We start from the raw sequence: 15,320 nt of genomic DNA, 5'->3' as shown, positions 1-15,320 counted from the left end.
AAGAGGTCTAGGCCTCTGCGGTTTTGTAAGACCACCTCAGATAAAGAGGTAAGAGAAGTTTGCAAGGCAAGAATGGATTTTTCGACCCTTCTAAGATCTTCATCTATGGTGGCACTTAACTGTGTTATGCTTTTATCATTTACAACCAAAGCTGATATGCCTGTTGCTGCACCTGTAGCACCTAAACCTAGCAGCACAGATAAGGTAAGAGCTGTGACAACTTCTCGCTTAGCTCGTGAGGTGGTATTGTCGAGGTTCTAAAATGGAAACAAAATCTTCAGAATCATATACATCAATTTTTGGCAACAGCTGGACCTGAATACAGAATGATTTTTTTTGTCAATAATACATAATCATTTCAGCAAAGTCAAAATGTAATTTGGGAAATAGGAAGAAATCATGGTGTAATTAGTTGTAGAGTTGAGTATTTGTCCATAAGCGTCCTTGATGACCCATGTGATGTTGTGTGGTTTGTGGCGTTAAGGCTGGTGGATGTCCCATCAGTCCAGCGAAACGAACAGCCAAGCAGGAAGAAGAGGAGTGCTGTCATCTTTTTCGGATGATGGCTCCACTGGTTGTGGGCGGTGATATGGGCGGACACACCTTGCAGGAACCCAAAGAGTTCTGTCAGGAAGCTGGACTGCTGCGTAGCCTCGACCCCAGGTGATCAATTCGGCAGGTCCTTTCCACGCAGGATCAGGTAACTGTCTATAATAGACAAGTGGTCTCAAGTGGGAACAGGTGGTTTAGTAAAGTGTCGAGACGCAGCAGACAGGGAGGGTGCCAGTGAGATTGAGGAAGTTAAGCGCGTATACAGACAAACATTTAACACATTTTGTAATACTGGGAGGCTAGGGGGCCTTTAAGGCCTTTTGACCCCATGTATCGTTGTAATGCCAATTTTAAGGTTTGATGAGCCCTTTCAACAATAGCTTGCCCCTGGCCATTGTAGGCAATCCCAAACTTGTGGATAATGGACCAGTGATAGCAGAACTCAGAGAATTGAGAGCTGATATAGGCTGGTGCATTATCTGTTTTTAGATTTTTGGCGGTCCCAGTACTACGAAGGTCCGAATACAATGATTGATAACGTGCTTTGGCGTTTCTCCCCTTTGAGGGGTGACCATGATGAACCCTGAATAGGTGTCAATAGACACGTGAAGGTATTTCCAAGGGCAAAAAGGTGAGAATTGAGTGACATCCATTTGCCATGTCTCACAAGCCTCTATGCCCCTGGGATTAATCCCTTGAGGAAGCGCTTTGCTTGCAAACTGCAGAGAAATGCCAAATTGTTTAACCAGAGCCTTTTTGTTTTGATGAAAATAACTATGACTTTTCCCTGCTAATAGAGGGAAGGTTGAGGCATCTTAATTGTCAGTTGCTTGTGCCCGTTCATACCAGACACAAGCACCATGAGTTTTAGTGCCATCAGTGAAAACTGTGATGGCTAGGAGTGTGAGGGAGGTGAAGCCATTCGATGATGTATAGCTTTTTTGTCTTGGGATCAATTTGGAAAAGAATGGCTGAAAAGGGCTGGTGTGGGCAAGACAGCCAAGGAGAGCAAACAGTTAGGGATGATGCGATCAAGCCCGTGAGGGCATGGAATAGAGGGGAAAGGGTTGCAATAACAAGAGTGGCTACTATAGTGTTAACAGGGAATGAAAAAGGTCTATCACCTACTGCTGTAAGAGAGAGGCAATTAAGAGCGGATGAGTCATAAAGAAAGGGGGCGGCGATCACCCCTTCCATGATCAAAGAGGAGTTTGGGATGAGCAAGATGGGCGTGTGAGGTGAGAGTGGGCGGGGAAGTGTAACTGTGAGAGGGAGGTAAAGACAGATCCAGGATCCTCATAGATGATAGCAGTTGAAAGCAGAACAGGGAAAGCTGTTTGGGACGAAGTAGGTGCAGCCTTGGGGGCGGGGCTAGCTGCTGGCCCCGAAATTAGTTTTCCGAGGGGGCATTTGGAGAGGATGTGGATTAGAGCGACATTGGCTAGCCCAATGGAAACCTTTACGACAGCGAGGGCAAACTGTTTTAAGCTTAACAGAGGAAGGAGGAGGTCTCCTTCCTTGGGTGCACTGCCACCTCCTGGCGAATGGCACTGAGACTTAAAATGACCGGGTTTGCCACAGTTGAAACAATTCCCTGCACGGGGGTGGTCATGGCAAACGAGGAGGTAATGGCTGAGGCAAGGGCAGTGGCTTTATGCGCCTCAGTTCCCACATTCTGGCATGCTTTAATATAGTCAGCAAGGGTCTGATGTGGAATGGACTGAAGAGGTTTCAGGATTTGTTGACAATCATCATTAGCATTAGTCACTGCAAGCTTTGAGAGAAGCTCAGCTTGCGCATGGGGTTTTCTATCTGCCGGTTAAGTGCATCTGATAGCGGTCAATGAAAGAGGTATAAGGTTCAGAAGGACCCTGAAGAATTTTATGAAAAGACAAAGAGGGTTGAGATGGGTCAGGAACCCTACGAAGGCATTAAGAGCAGCATTACGCATGATAGGATAGCCCTCAGTAGCCATTTGAATCTCATCTTGTGGGGTGATCACAGCTCCTTGGCACAAAAGGTGATCCAAGGTGACACCCTGGGGAAGCCCTGCTGCAGCAACCATGGAGACGGCCAAGCGATAATCATTGTGCCAAGCTGCAAGCTGGGAGGATGTCAGGAGCATTGAAGCCATCGTTTGCCATTCAGAAAAGAGAATATTATGGTTGTTAGAGATATTCTCCAGCATGGCACGCACATAGGGTGACTTTAGACCGTAGTTGGTGGTGGCAGATTTAAGATCTTTCATAAGATTCCATTCCATGGGGGCATACTGAGCAACTGGATTGCCTCCTGCCGCTGGGACTTGAAGGATCATGGGAAGCAAGAAAGATCTTCTGCATTAATCTTCCCATTAGCTAAAGCTTCCTGAAAGGTGTTACGAAGCAAGGGGGGGTATTAGAGGGGAAGGAGTCCAGGTTTTGTAAGGGAAGATTTTGAGGCTGAAAGGCTGTAGGGAGGGGAGGGGGAAGAGGGGAAGAGGAATGCGAGGAATGTAAGGCAGGATGTAAGGTTTTTGTTGAAGGGGAGGAGGGAGCGGGGGAGCGTTTGAAGACAAAGAGGAGATGGGTGAAATTTCCGCTGGAAGAGGAGGTGGGGATTAGACAAAGAAGCTGCTGAAAGAGCAGGGGGAATTAGACAAAGAAGCTGCCGAAGAGGAGTGGGGAATTTGAAGGCAAAGGAGAAGGAGGGAGAGAATCTTGTTGATTGAAGTTGAATCAGAAGAAGGATAAAAATGTCGATCGCAGCCATGAGCGCTCTCCAGGTACAGAGAATATGTGGCGCTGCCCGAGGAGGTTGATGGATCCATTTCCCAATTTTCTCCCATGTGGAGGCGAAGAGTGCCATCCTCGGAGTAGGCTGGGCAATGTTTTTGAAGATAGAGGAGTGAAAGATATTATAGCTTTCCTTGAAAGAGGAAAGACTGTCATGCCATTAGTTCTTTGCAGAGCATTGGCCTTCCTGACTAAAAATGAAGTTCATCCACATGCTTGGACAGAACTTTGGAAAGTGGAGAGCCCATACTTCACGAATGCGCTTTTACCATTGCCCGGCGTCGTAGTACAGGAGTCAGGGCAACGCCTCCCTAGAAAAGGAGCGCGTTGTGAAGGGGACTTGTATCGTAGAAGCGATCACGCGTCGGGGTCACCAGTTGATGCGTTGCTGGTCCCACTGCAGGGATGAGGAGTCAGCTGGTAGCCCACGCCCGGACCGCCCGCCCGGACGGGCTTCTCGCAGAGGCAATGATGACAAAGACACAAAGGCATGTTCTTGGGAGAGGAAGCCCAGAGCAAACTTTGCCCCTCTCTTTTATTGTGCAAGTTTAGGGTGGGGTTTAGGTGTATGAGGAAACATTCCTTTGGGTACATTTGACCATATAAGGCTATGTATTTGCATATTTGACCATATAAGGTAACTGGCCATATAAGGCATACCTATGTTGACCAATCATAGCTTTACACATGTTACCTGGCAGGTATGGTATCATTGGATCATTGGGTGATATCGCAACAATGACTATCATATATGATAAGACTTAATTCCACCTTTATCCTTACTCCTATGATCTAGGCTACATCTGATTTGAGTGTTAGCATAGAAATTAATTTTGCTGTAAGTTTTTGTGTGTGTGTGTTGGTAGCTTTGGTCACTCTTGTAACAAAAAGAAAAAAGTTGAAAATATTTTAAAAGTTAGTACTCAAGCATAATTATAAGTAAAGCCGTTATTGATAATAAGTTCCATGAATATGATTTGTGTGTTTAATTATTTGTACAAAATAGGATATTATATGTCAATCATAGGATAGAGAAAAACAGCAAATTACAATTGTGTCACATAACTTCTTGCTTGGGACAAATATATTTTTCTTGAATACTTTAATTTTTTTGTTGGTGAATTGTATAATTTGATTACATTTAAAAGTGTTACATTTTTAACTGAAATTAAGCAGGTAGTGAGAGAGGAAGAAAGAAAAAGATTAGCTCCATATCCTAGAATTTAGTTTCTGAATGTTAAATTATTGAGTAGTAAAATGTTGTGATGCTGGTGTGATGTTAGTTTAGGTTGCTAATATTTTTTTTTAAAAAAGGGAGAAAGATTTTGAGGATTTTTTTTTTAAGAAAAACATTTAAATTTAAGAGAATGAAACTTACACATTCATTCAGTTCTACTGGAAACTACCTATTATAATATTACAATCACCCCATTAATACTGTTGTAATACTTGACACTATTAGTAATGCTGTGATTTTATGTACTGTCTAACCATTTGTACCTAATCATTTTAGCATTGTATATAGTATTGTATAATAGCATACCTTTTATATTTGTTTATTTTGAAATCCTATTTATGTCTATCACCTTAAAGGTATTGGTGCGGTGTTTCTATATTAATGCTGACACTTTAAACCCTAATTATTCTTAGTGAATATAGTTTAAATGATTGGCATAACAGAATAGTTTAATTTTACTATTGAATGTAACTCTCACTGTTTGATGACCAAAATAAAGATCTACTAACAGTTAGCAGGGTTGTCCTGAATTTCATTAAAGACTACTAGAAAAAAATGACTAGATAGATAGATAGATAGATAGATAGATAGATAGATAGATAGATAGATAGATGAGAGAGAGAGGGAGAGAGAGAGAGAGAGAGGATGGATGGATGGATAGAAAGGAAGAGGGAGGGGGAAGGGAGAGAGAGAGGGAGAGAGTGAAAGAGAGGGGGGAGAGGGAGAGATAGATGGATAAATATCAATAGTATCTTTTTTCACCATAGGTTTTCCTGCATTTTCTGCATAGATGTGATGAAGTGGTTGATTACTGACTGACTGATTATGATATATCCATTATCTCAATTGCCCGGGTGAAGCTTGCCAGAATTTAAGTGCACTAATTTTAGAGAGGTGGAGGAAGGGATTCCTGCTTAATTTTTTCATCCTATATATACAACATGGTACAATTTGGAAAGAATGAACAGAACATTGACTCTTGGTTCCTATCACTTTCATTGCTGGCTGTTGTGAAAAGAAGTATGCTTCAAAGCAGGCAAAAACTGTCAGGGATACATAATCTATGCTGGCAAGAATGACTGTGTTTGGCATTTACCCATTGCTGCACAGAGCAGATGGCTTGCCAAAAATAAATTAAGATAAAATAAAATATACTTGGCTTTTGTGCAGAAATATATAGGGAGGGGGGAGGAAGAGAGAGAGAGATAATCTCTTAACCCAGAAAGTTTTTTAGCTGAATACGTAAAACAATACCAACAAAATGTGTTTTGGCTTTTGAACAAAGACATAATTAGTCCTTAGATGGAATCTATTTGGTTTCAGAAGAAAGTTTTCCATAGGTGTATGCTTCAACAATTCTTTAGCAACAGACCTCATGTTCCTGTACTTCATGCCAGCCAATCCTCATAATCAGAAACAGAAGTTGAAGAACAGTTGCTACTTGTCTCAAATTCCTTCTGCTGTCTCTGATTGCTGGATTTAGTTTGCTGGTTCGTGGAGTACTTGCTGAAATTCCTCTGGTTAAACTTTGACTTGGATATTGATCACTACTGCTCAACCAAAGCTTTACCATTTTCCATTACAGATTTTTTATTCTTTTGCTATCAGTTTGGTAGGCTGTTTTTTACCTCATTCAACTTAAAGAGGATGTCACTTGTAAAAACTTTCTGTATCAAATGTTTTAGATTATACAAGTGAGAAAAATCTGTATGTCAAAAAGAGATTATCTAGGTACAAGATATTCCAACATGGTTCATGTGAGAGAGGATCATGGTACTAACATTACAGAAAATGTTTATGTTATGAAAGCATACTGATCTTTTTCATCTGCATTCAATGGAACTGTATATTATTTGGCACATACTGAAACCTGTTGCTTTTCTTTTTGCATTACTTGCAACTTAATGAACGACTGCAACAGTTTTGAACCACTTTTATTATATTTATTATGTTACATATCTCAAGAAAAATGAGTCCAGTTATAGATTCAACTATTGTCTGGTTATTTCTAATGCCTAGAAATATTTTCAGTCAGTTTCATTAATCAGTTTTGGATGAAATGCAGACATAGGATCAGATATCTTGGGATAATTTTGAATTTTGAATAACTACACTTGGAGTTAATAGATTTTTTGAGTTCACTTTTTCGAGTCTCTTTTTTCATAATTGCTAAATAAAGTACAGCAATGGTAAATCTATGTTTAATTTGTGCTCTATTAAAATACATACAACATATGATAGTAATGGCATACATACAACGTATGATATACATACAACAATGATAGTAATAGCATGTAAATAAGAAAAAGAAGAAAGGAGGAAGGGAGGGAGGAAGGGAGGGAGGGAGGAAAGATGGAAGGAAGAAAGAAAGGAAAGAAAGAAAGCAAATGGAATTTTACATCATAAAAATTGTTAGATCTGGGAGGATGGTTCAAGAACGGAGGCAAGACTCAGATAGCAACAACAGCTCTTTATTAGTGACTTCAGATCTGAGCAACTAATCCCAGCCGCAGCAGCCCCTTATATAGGGCTGGCTGCGGCTAGGCAGCCAATGACGGCGATTTGAGTTTGCCGCTCTTGGCAGGGCCAATCGCGGCAGCCCGTTTACTGGCCAATCGCATCAGTCTATGGCAACCAATCACGATCGGCTATCAGTGGGCCAATCAGGTTTGCAGGCTTCGAGCCTGCTAGTCCGGAACAAAAATGGTGCCAAATTGGTAAACAAAATATAACAAAAAAATTACAAATGTACAAAAAAGGGACATTAATTACATGGTTGACAAACTGCATATATAAGCAACCCAGTGCTGCAAATCTCAGGTTTTTTGTCCAATATAGCAATAGCAATAGCATTTAGACTTATATACCACTTTATAGTGTTTTACAGCCCTTTCTAAGCAGTTTATAGAGTCAGCATATTGCCCCCAACAATTCGGGTCCTCATTTTACCAAGCTCAGAAGAATGGAAAGCTGAGTCAACCTTGAGCCTGGTGAGATTTGATCTGCCAAATTGCAGGCAGCTGGCTAGCAGCAGAAGTGGCTTCCAGTACTGCACTCCAAACATTGCACTACCGAGGCTCTTGACATTTTGCAATATTGCAAAATAATTATTTGGATATTTAAGGCATATGAGACATCTTCTTTTTCACTTATAGGAAATGTAACTAAGAAGAACATGTACCTCCCTGAAAGTAATAATTCTAAAGCATTCTAAACTTGTGAGCACCATGCTCCTTGGTCAAAATAAGAATAGTAGAAAAAGCCCACACTATAGTCTTCATGTTCCAGCTCTTGAATTGTACCTCCAACAATTCTTGCTGAAAAATAAGTTCTCAAAATTCAAATGACATAATAACCGTGTATGAAAATGTCACAGATACTCTTGAAGGTATTGGTAGTATTCTTATTTTGGCACTTCTAAGGAAGAATGATGGACTAAAAATGGCTCCATGAAAAGCAGAATCAACATTTGCAACTAAGAATAGGGAGCTGACTAGTAAATGGACTTCTTTAACCCTCTTTGGACAAAAAAATAATGCAAGATCTCCCAGGCTGTACTCCACATGGTTGCTTTGCATAAGAAGACTGAAAATCAGTGGTTTCCAGAGGGTCAGAGAACTTGAGGAAAGGGGCTTTGTCATACCTGTTCCAGTTAAAAATGTAGCTAAGTTTGCATTCCTCTTACTAATAGGCAATGGGGAAATTGCCTATTAATTACTTTTAAAAAGATTTCTTTTTTTCCCTTTCGTTCAATCGTGAGTGATTCTCAGAGACTGCCTAGACAATTCCTTGCATTTTTCTTGGCCAATTTTTTTACACATGTTTTGTCATTGCTTCCTTCCTAAGACTGAGAAAAAGTAACTGGTAAGTAGCTGGCTTTTTGCCCAAGGCACTTAACTTAAAGGCACTAACTTAAAGAAGTTAAACAACTTCAAAATAACATAACTGGAAACACCAACTGAGTGATTTCAGTCCTTAATACAAGAAAATCAAGATGTATCTTTACTAAAAGATGTAACCTTTAAGAGTTTAAAATGAACAGCAAAAAAATAAGATAGAAACTTAAAAACAGATTAAGTACTTAGAAAATCCCCAGAAAATGTGCTGAACGGCAGGGCCTTTTTCCCCCTGCCAACAAATAGCTGACTTTGCTGCCAAAGCCAATTCTTTGGCACTGTGCACCCCAGATTTGAATGGGAATAATTAGGAATGTCTCATGATAACCTCAAATGACTGTGTACTTGTCTGGGAAGAGAATCTAGAGGATTCCAATTATTGATAAGAATGGCTGGAGTGGTCAGGTTTCCATCTTTTTCAATCACTGCTTGTATTTTTAAGTGCACCTCTGTTTTTAACATCACTTTTTGAAGTTTAATTGTTAATAGCCTGGCTGAATGGTGATTTGCTCTATGCCATTTTGCTTGATTACACATGTAAAATGTTTTAAAAGATATTCTCTTTCACTGCAAGTTGGCAGCTTGAGGAGTTTTCTCTTTGCAGTGAAAGTGACTTGATCTGATTTATACCAGATTTTTACTCTATGGATTTTGCATTTTATTAGTTTTTCTAAAAGAATTCAATTGCTTCATTTTATTTTTGTACATATAATTGCTTTTTTATTTTTTTAAAAAGATGGAAACTTTCCTTTTCCCTTTCTCTTTTTTCTTTTCTGCTGTGAGAATTATTATCAAAACATTGAGTCTCAATGTGCAGGAAAACTTACTGAACAAGTGCTGTGGAAATATCCTCAATGAAGATCTATGTTTTTGGAGACTGAAAAGCAGTTGTTTGGAAAGATTTAACTTACAATTTTAAAAGAAAAGTAAATAAAGTAAAAGGTGTTGCTATTATTATTAAGAATCAGTCAATGGTATTTCATCTGAACAGATCAGAAACAATGGTTGTAGTACGTTTATGAGAGATTAGAAGCTCTTTGTGGATTTTAATGAATTAAATACAATAATAGATTTTTAACAGGGCTTTGAAGTTTAGTTTGTTGTTGGGATTACCTGTAAACTGTTTATAGAGGGTAGGTAGAGGGTAGTAAAATTGATTGATTGATAACATTCTATATTTGTGATTTTTTTTTTAATATTATATAGCAATTTTGTCAATGTAAATGTTTATAAATTGCAACCATTTTGCAAGGGAGGAAATAATTATTATTGATGGAATATATTTATCAGTATTCAACTGGGGGGACATTCATGTGTATGTTTAATATTTTGTTTTTACACTTTTTTTCTTTGTTTCTGTTTTTTTGTATTCTTTTTCTTTTGTATTTTAACTTTGGAAACAAATAAAAATACATAACCAAAAATGATTGAATATTGGATTTTTAACATTAAGAGTTTGAAATTAATTTTTTAAAAATTAAAGTATTTTTGTGAAAAAGAAAAACTGTTTTTGATATTGAAGACATAGCAAGACAAACAACTTATAATGGCATTTTTTGAGGAACTGCGTTGGGATTTTGAATCAATAATGTCAGTTGTGTGATGTCTTTTTAGGAATAGTCTGTTCCCAGAAGAAAATGGTACAGAAAAAGACATGTAACAAAGTTTGAAAACAACATGAACAAGCTTTTAAACATGAATTTGTCATTAGACATAAAAAAATGGATGAGGCTTTAAAAATTAAGAAGGAAAAAAAAGACAATCCCAGAGAGCAAATGAAATAAGTCTAGCTTTCTGCTAGACTTATAAGGCAAGTTGTTTAAAGTTTTGAAGAAATTTGAAAGAATCAATAATCATCTGAATTGATTAAAGAGCAAGATTGCTTTACATAAAAAGGCACAGTATTGATTTATGTTATCAATATTTAAATAGTACATGTCATTTTTGGTGATTTTTTAAAAATTTGCTGTTACTTAGGCTAAAATATATATTTGGTTTGCTAAAATTTAACATATTTAAGCCTTTTACTCTAAAATCATTTTAGTATTAAATAATATTAATTCAGTAATTTATTAAATTATTAATTATCAATTAATTAATTTAGTAACTAATTAATTTAGTAGTATTAAAGTTAGTTTATGTATTATTTTTCAAACCATATTCAATGAGTAGTCCTTAGTACTCTTTCTTACATCTACATGTAAGAAAGGAAGCAGTGGGGTACCACAAGGTTCTGTGTTAGACCCAGAAGTCAATATCATCAAATTTGCAGATGCCACTAAGCTGGCAGGAATAACCAACATCCCAGAAGACAAGTTCAGGATCAAAACAGATCTCGACAGCCTTGAACAATGGGTCCTATCCAACAACATGAAAATTCACATGAAAAAAAGCAAGGTTTTATACCTAGACAGGAAAAACCAAAGGTACAAGTACAGTACCTTTGGTGAAACCCGGCTCAAAACAGTAACTGTGAGAGGGACATTGGAGTTCTAGTGGATGATTGCTTAAACATGAGCCAGGAGTGTGCAGCCACCGCCAAAAAGGCTAATAGAATCCTTGGTTGTATAAACAGAGGCATAGAATCAAAATCACATGAAGTATTAGTACCACTTTACAAATCCTTAGTAAGACCACACCTGGAATACCGCATCTAGTTTTGGTCATCACATTACAAAACAGTGTTGAGACTTTGGAAAATGTGTAAAGAAGAGCAACTAAGATGATTAAGGTCCTGGTCCCAAAAACATAAGAAGAACAGTTGTAGGAATTAGGAATGGCCAGTCTAGAGAAAAGAAGGACTAGGAGTCAGCATCCCAGTATTTGAGGAGGTGCCACAAAGAAGAGGGCATCAATTTTTTTTGGGGGGGGGGGGGGGGGGCATCAGAAGGCAACATAAAAAACAATGGATGGAAATTAACAAAAGAGAGAAGCAACCTAGAATTAAGGAGAAAGTGAGAACAATTAACAAGTAGAACAGCTTGCCTTCAGAAGTTGCAAATGCTTCATCATTGGAGATTTTCAAGATTTCCTGCTTGAGGGGGTTGGGTTGAACTAGAAGACCTCCAATGTCCCTTCCAGATATATTCTGATTTATTGATAGGCATTCAAATCTGACAAACTTTAAATTGCCTTTGTTTCTAAGGTGTGTTTTGACATAAACAAGGCATTTCTCTTTAAAGGAGAAATTATCCCTTCTTGTCATATTAAATAAACTCCAGTCTTTTGTTCATTCTAGGATACTGGAATTCCTTTATATTTTTTGAAGTTGGATTTGCTTATAGTTAATAGTTGAGATATGAAATATTTATTTTAATGGCACTTGTTATTTAGGATGATTCTCTTTGGACTTGCTAACATCTGGAATGGAAAAATATACATTGGTTTTTTTTTTACAGTTAATATGGTTTTTGAGTCTTTTTTCTTACAATTAATTTAATGGTATCCTAAACAGATATCATTTATCTAATAGTCATCCCACTTAAAGTAAGGGATATTTATGAGCTTGTCATCTTTACAGGAGAAATTTCCCCTTTTGTCTCTTTGTCCTTCTTTAAATTTTAGTCTTTTGTTCATATTATGATACTGGGACTACATTATGTCTTTCAATTGTGAATTTGTTTAAATTAAGAGTTGAGATTTGGAATGTTGAGTTTTATATCTGTAAATTAATGTTATTACTTTAAAGCTCTATTTGTGTTTTTTTTTTTGCTGAAACTAGGAGTCCAAAAATCATTCTTTATTGGATTTGCCTATTGTTAAGAAATAGGTTGTAGGATAAAGAGTTCTATATATTTTCCTTAAAAGGAGGTGAAGAAACAGTGAAATTGTTTATACTTGTCATGATCAGGGTAGAAAGTTTCATTTTTAGAGCTTCCTCTCTCTCTCTCTCTTTTCTTTTTGTTTTCTTGTATCTTTCTCTTTTCTTTTTAATTTGCATTAATTGTTACTATCATAATCAATATTTTTAATAAAATTATTGTTTTTAAATATAAAGTATGCTCTCTCACACACACATATATACAAATTGTTATATAATTATAGTTATTAAAAGTAAAGTTACAAAAATATTAGAACACTAATGAATCAGGGAAGCCATGATGCTTTTAAGTTCCAAATTCAAAGATTGAAATTAGGTCCCTAAATATATTTGTCTAACCATTTATCCAAAGCAAATTTGATATATATTTTTTCCAAAATGGCATTGCTGGACATTAATGATTGTTGTGGCTAATTGCAGTTTTTTCATAGTTTCTAATTAGTATTGGATGCAGTTTCCCTCTCCATTTTTGTACAACTGTTCCCCACTGTGAAAATGGATGAAGAAAAAAAAATACTTGTTCTATTTAGATGATTTTGATAGTGTAGGTTGGTTTAACTTACTTTACATTTTAGTTCCTCAAAGGCAGATATTTTATCTTTTTAACCAACTGCAATTAAGGCTCTAGACTTTTTTCTTGTTTCACATGTTCTAAGAATTAGTTAATTTTCCAATTCTAGCTACTCTTCCAATGAGAAGTCAACATTAAAACAGATAAATATATAGTTAAAAAGAAATGCTGACTAGGTCAGCAAGGTCTACTGGGTCTGGAGCCATATTTTCATCAATATATTTATTATTTATGATCCTCTAACTTTTATTGTCTTTTAACGTACTGGTTAACCCATATAGAGTAATCTGGAATATTTTTATATTCAGCAAATGAGTGAGTGAATGAATGAATGATGGTCCTGTTGTTCCCCTTCCAACGTGGGTCTGGATATATTTCTGTTAAAGTGCTATAGTTTTAAATTCTGATAAGTATAGTAGAGCAGTTTAAAATAAGATTAGATATACCCATAGTCTCAAATTAACATGCATCTTCTCCAAATATTTTCACATTAATTTTAGGCAAAAATAAAGGATTGTAAGCTTGTACATATTTCTTATAAAAATTAGACTCCCCAAATACCTAAGATAAAGTATAGAGGAGCTAAATTCATTCTGCCTCTATTTTTCAGAGAGGTGGCAATAGAAACTTTGAAATATTCTGTATCTGTATCCACATAAATAATAAAAGACAGATGCACTTTTCTAGTGCTAATGTTGTGAAAATATTACCTTAGTCAGCAACCCACTGTACTAAATAGGTTAATCATTATTAATGTCTTAAATTTTCATCATAAAAACATTAATCAGATGAATTAATTTGTAATTAAGGTAAATGCATTATTCATTATTTATACATCAGTATTCCAAGACTACCACCATGTTGTTCCTTTCATACACATTGTGCCCTCTTGTAATATTTCACAGGGAATGCCCATTTAACATTGCTGCCAACATTTATACAAATTCATTCTTTTGTTTTAGTTCAATGCTTTTTGGCTATCTGTCTCTCCATTTACTGAAATGAGAAAATAGCCACCCGGTCAATCATATTTTGTCAGCCATTCCACACTATTTGTCAGTCTCAAATGGCAAATCACTAGACTAATTACTTAGTTTCTATAATTTCGGTTACTTCTGGGAGACACCAGGTATGTTTGTTTTGTTAGTACTTTTTTAATATTCATACTTTAGAAAAAAAACTTGAATAAGCTTGTTAACATTGTATGATCTTCCCCATTTTTAATGGCAATTGAATATTATAATTTCACCTTTAGGAATTGTATGTATTGTGGCTAGCTATTTCTACATGGTGAGAGTATATAGCATCTGAAATTATTTGCTTCCAGAAGTCCTGTCTGCTCATGCAGAAAGATCGCCTGAATTTACTCAAAGACTTGAAAAACTGAAGTTCTCTCTCTTTATTGTTTTATTTTTTTATCATTCAGCTCTTTGATTCAAGGTATCCATTGTGAAATCACAGTAGCTAAGAAAAAGGCAGAAAGGGACTCCTGAGAGTATTGACAACACAGTGGTCTTTTAACATCAGAGCCAATCAAACAGACTATCCAGTAGCAGACCAGAAAGAGATGAAAAGACAGAGGAAATCATAGGATCAAAACTGAAATCTTGGACAATGCTCACCCAACATGGAACATCAAAATGCTAGGTTTTATTTATTCATATTCTTTAAAGGAAGTAAACAATTTGGCTATGTTTGGCTATGTTTACCAATACAGCAGTGAGGATTTTTCCCTGACTATCTATGCTTAATATTCTGCTCTATCCAAAACAGTTATGCATCATATAGATAAGAAGTTTTCTTTAACACACACACAAAGACACACTGATACTCCATAAAAGATCTGTCAAATGCTAAATAAATAAATCTCTAACAGATGTATTATAATGATGCTCTTCTTTGATTACTTGAAATTATGACATATATATATATATATATATTCTTAACTATATTCTTAAGTTTACGTGGGTACTTACATGTATGGTATTCAGCTTTGTTCGGGTATTTTCCCACGTCATTATAGTTGTGCTTTTAAAGTTGTAGCAATGTTTCCGCAGAATCTCATCTGCCATCATCAGGCTTCTGTATTCAATATATATTCAATATTATATATATATTACAATTGCTTTATCTATAGGTAGAATTATCTATACCATCATATATCTCAGTAATACATATAACAATCCCATTTGACACACGGCATTGATAATAGCTTTAAGGAACACAATGCTTTGAATTTAAACAACCATTTCTAAAATAATACCCCATTCTTTATTTTGCAAATTTTATTTCTGAAAAGAGCTTTGACATTCCCACCTGGCAATTGCTTGACATAAATGAAAAGAATTGTAATTACTCCAAGAGAAGATGAAAGATTAGACCTGCCTTTAGTTAATTATAACTTCATTCATTTCAGATGTGACATATGTGATTATTTTTTAATTACAAAAGCCATAAATGATTTTTAAGG

The 15,320-nt window shown here is 36.4% G+C and overlaps 1 long non-coding RNA gene across 1 annotated transcript in view; it reads right to left on the bottom strand.

The window, feature by feature from the left end:
* LOC148128164 (uncharacterized) overlaps positions 1-15,320 on the bottom strand; it is a 132,576-nt gene that overhangs the window by 98,586 nt on the left and 18,670 nt on the right. Inside the window, exon 2 of the long non-coding RNA XR_015741395.1 lies at positions 14,827-14,932. This is a non-coding gene — a long non-coding RNA (uncharacterized LOC148128164). The remainder of the gene's footprint in view (positions 1-14,826; positions 14,933-15,320) is intronic.

The sequence above is a fragment of the Pseudonaja textilis genome, chromosome 1 (genome assembly GCF_049901715.1).
Source record: "Pseudonaja textilis isolate UNSWEBS1 chromosome 1, rPseTex1.2, whole genome shotgun sequence".
In the NCBI taxonomy this organism is placed as follows: Eukaryota; Metazoa; Chordata; class Lepidosauria; order Squamata; family Elapidae; genus Pseudonaja; species Pseudonaja textilis.
Note: the sequence above shows the minus strand (reverse complement) of the source record. Positions and strands in the feature narration are given on the sequence as shown.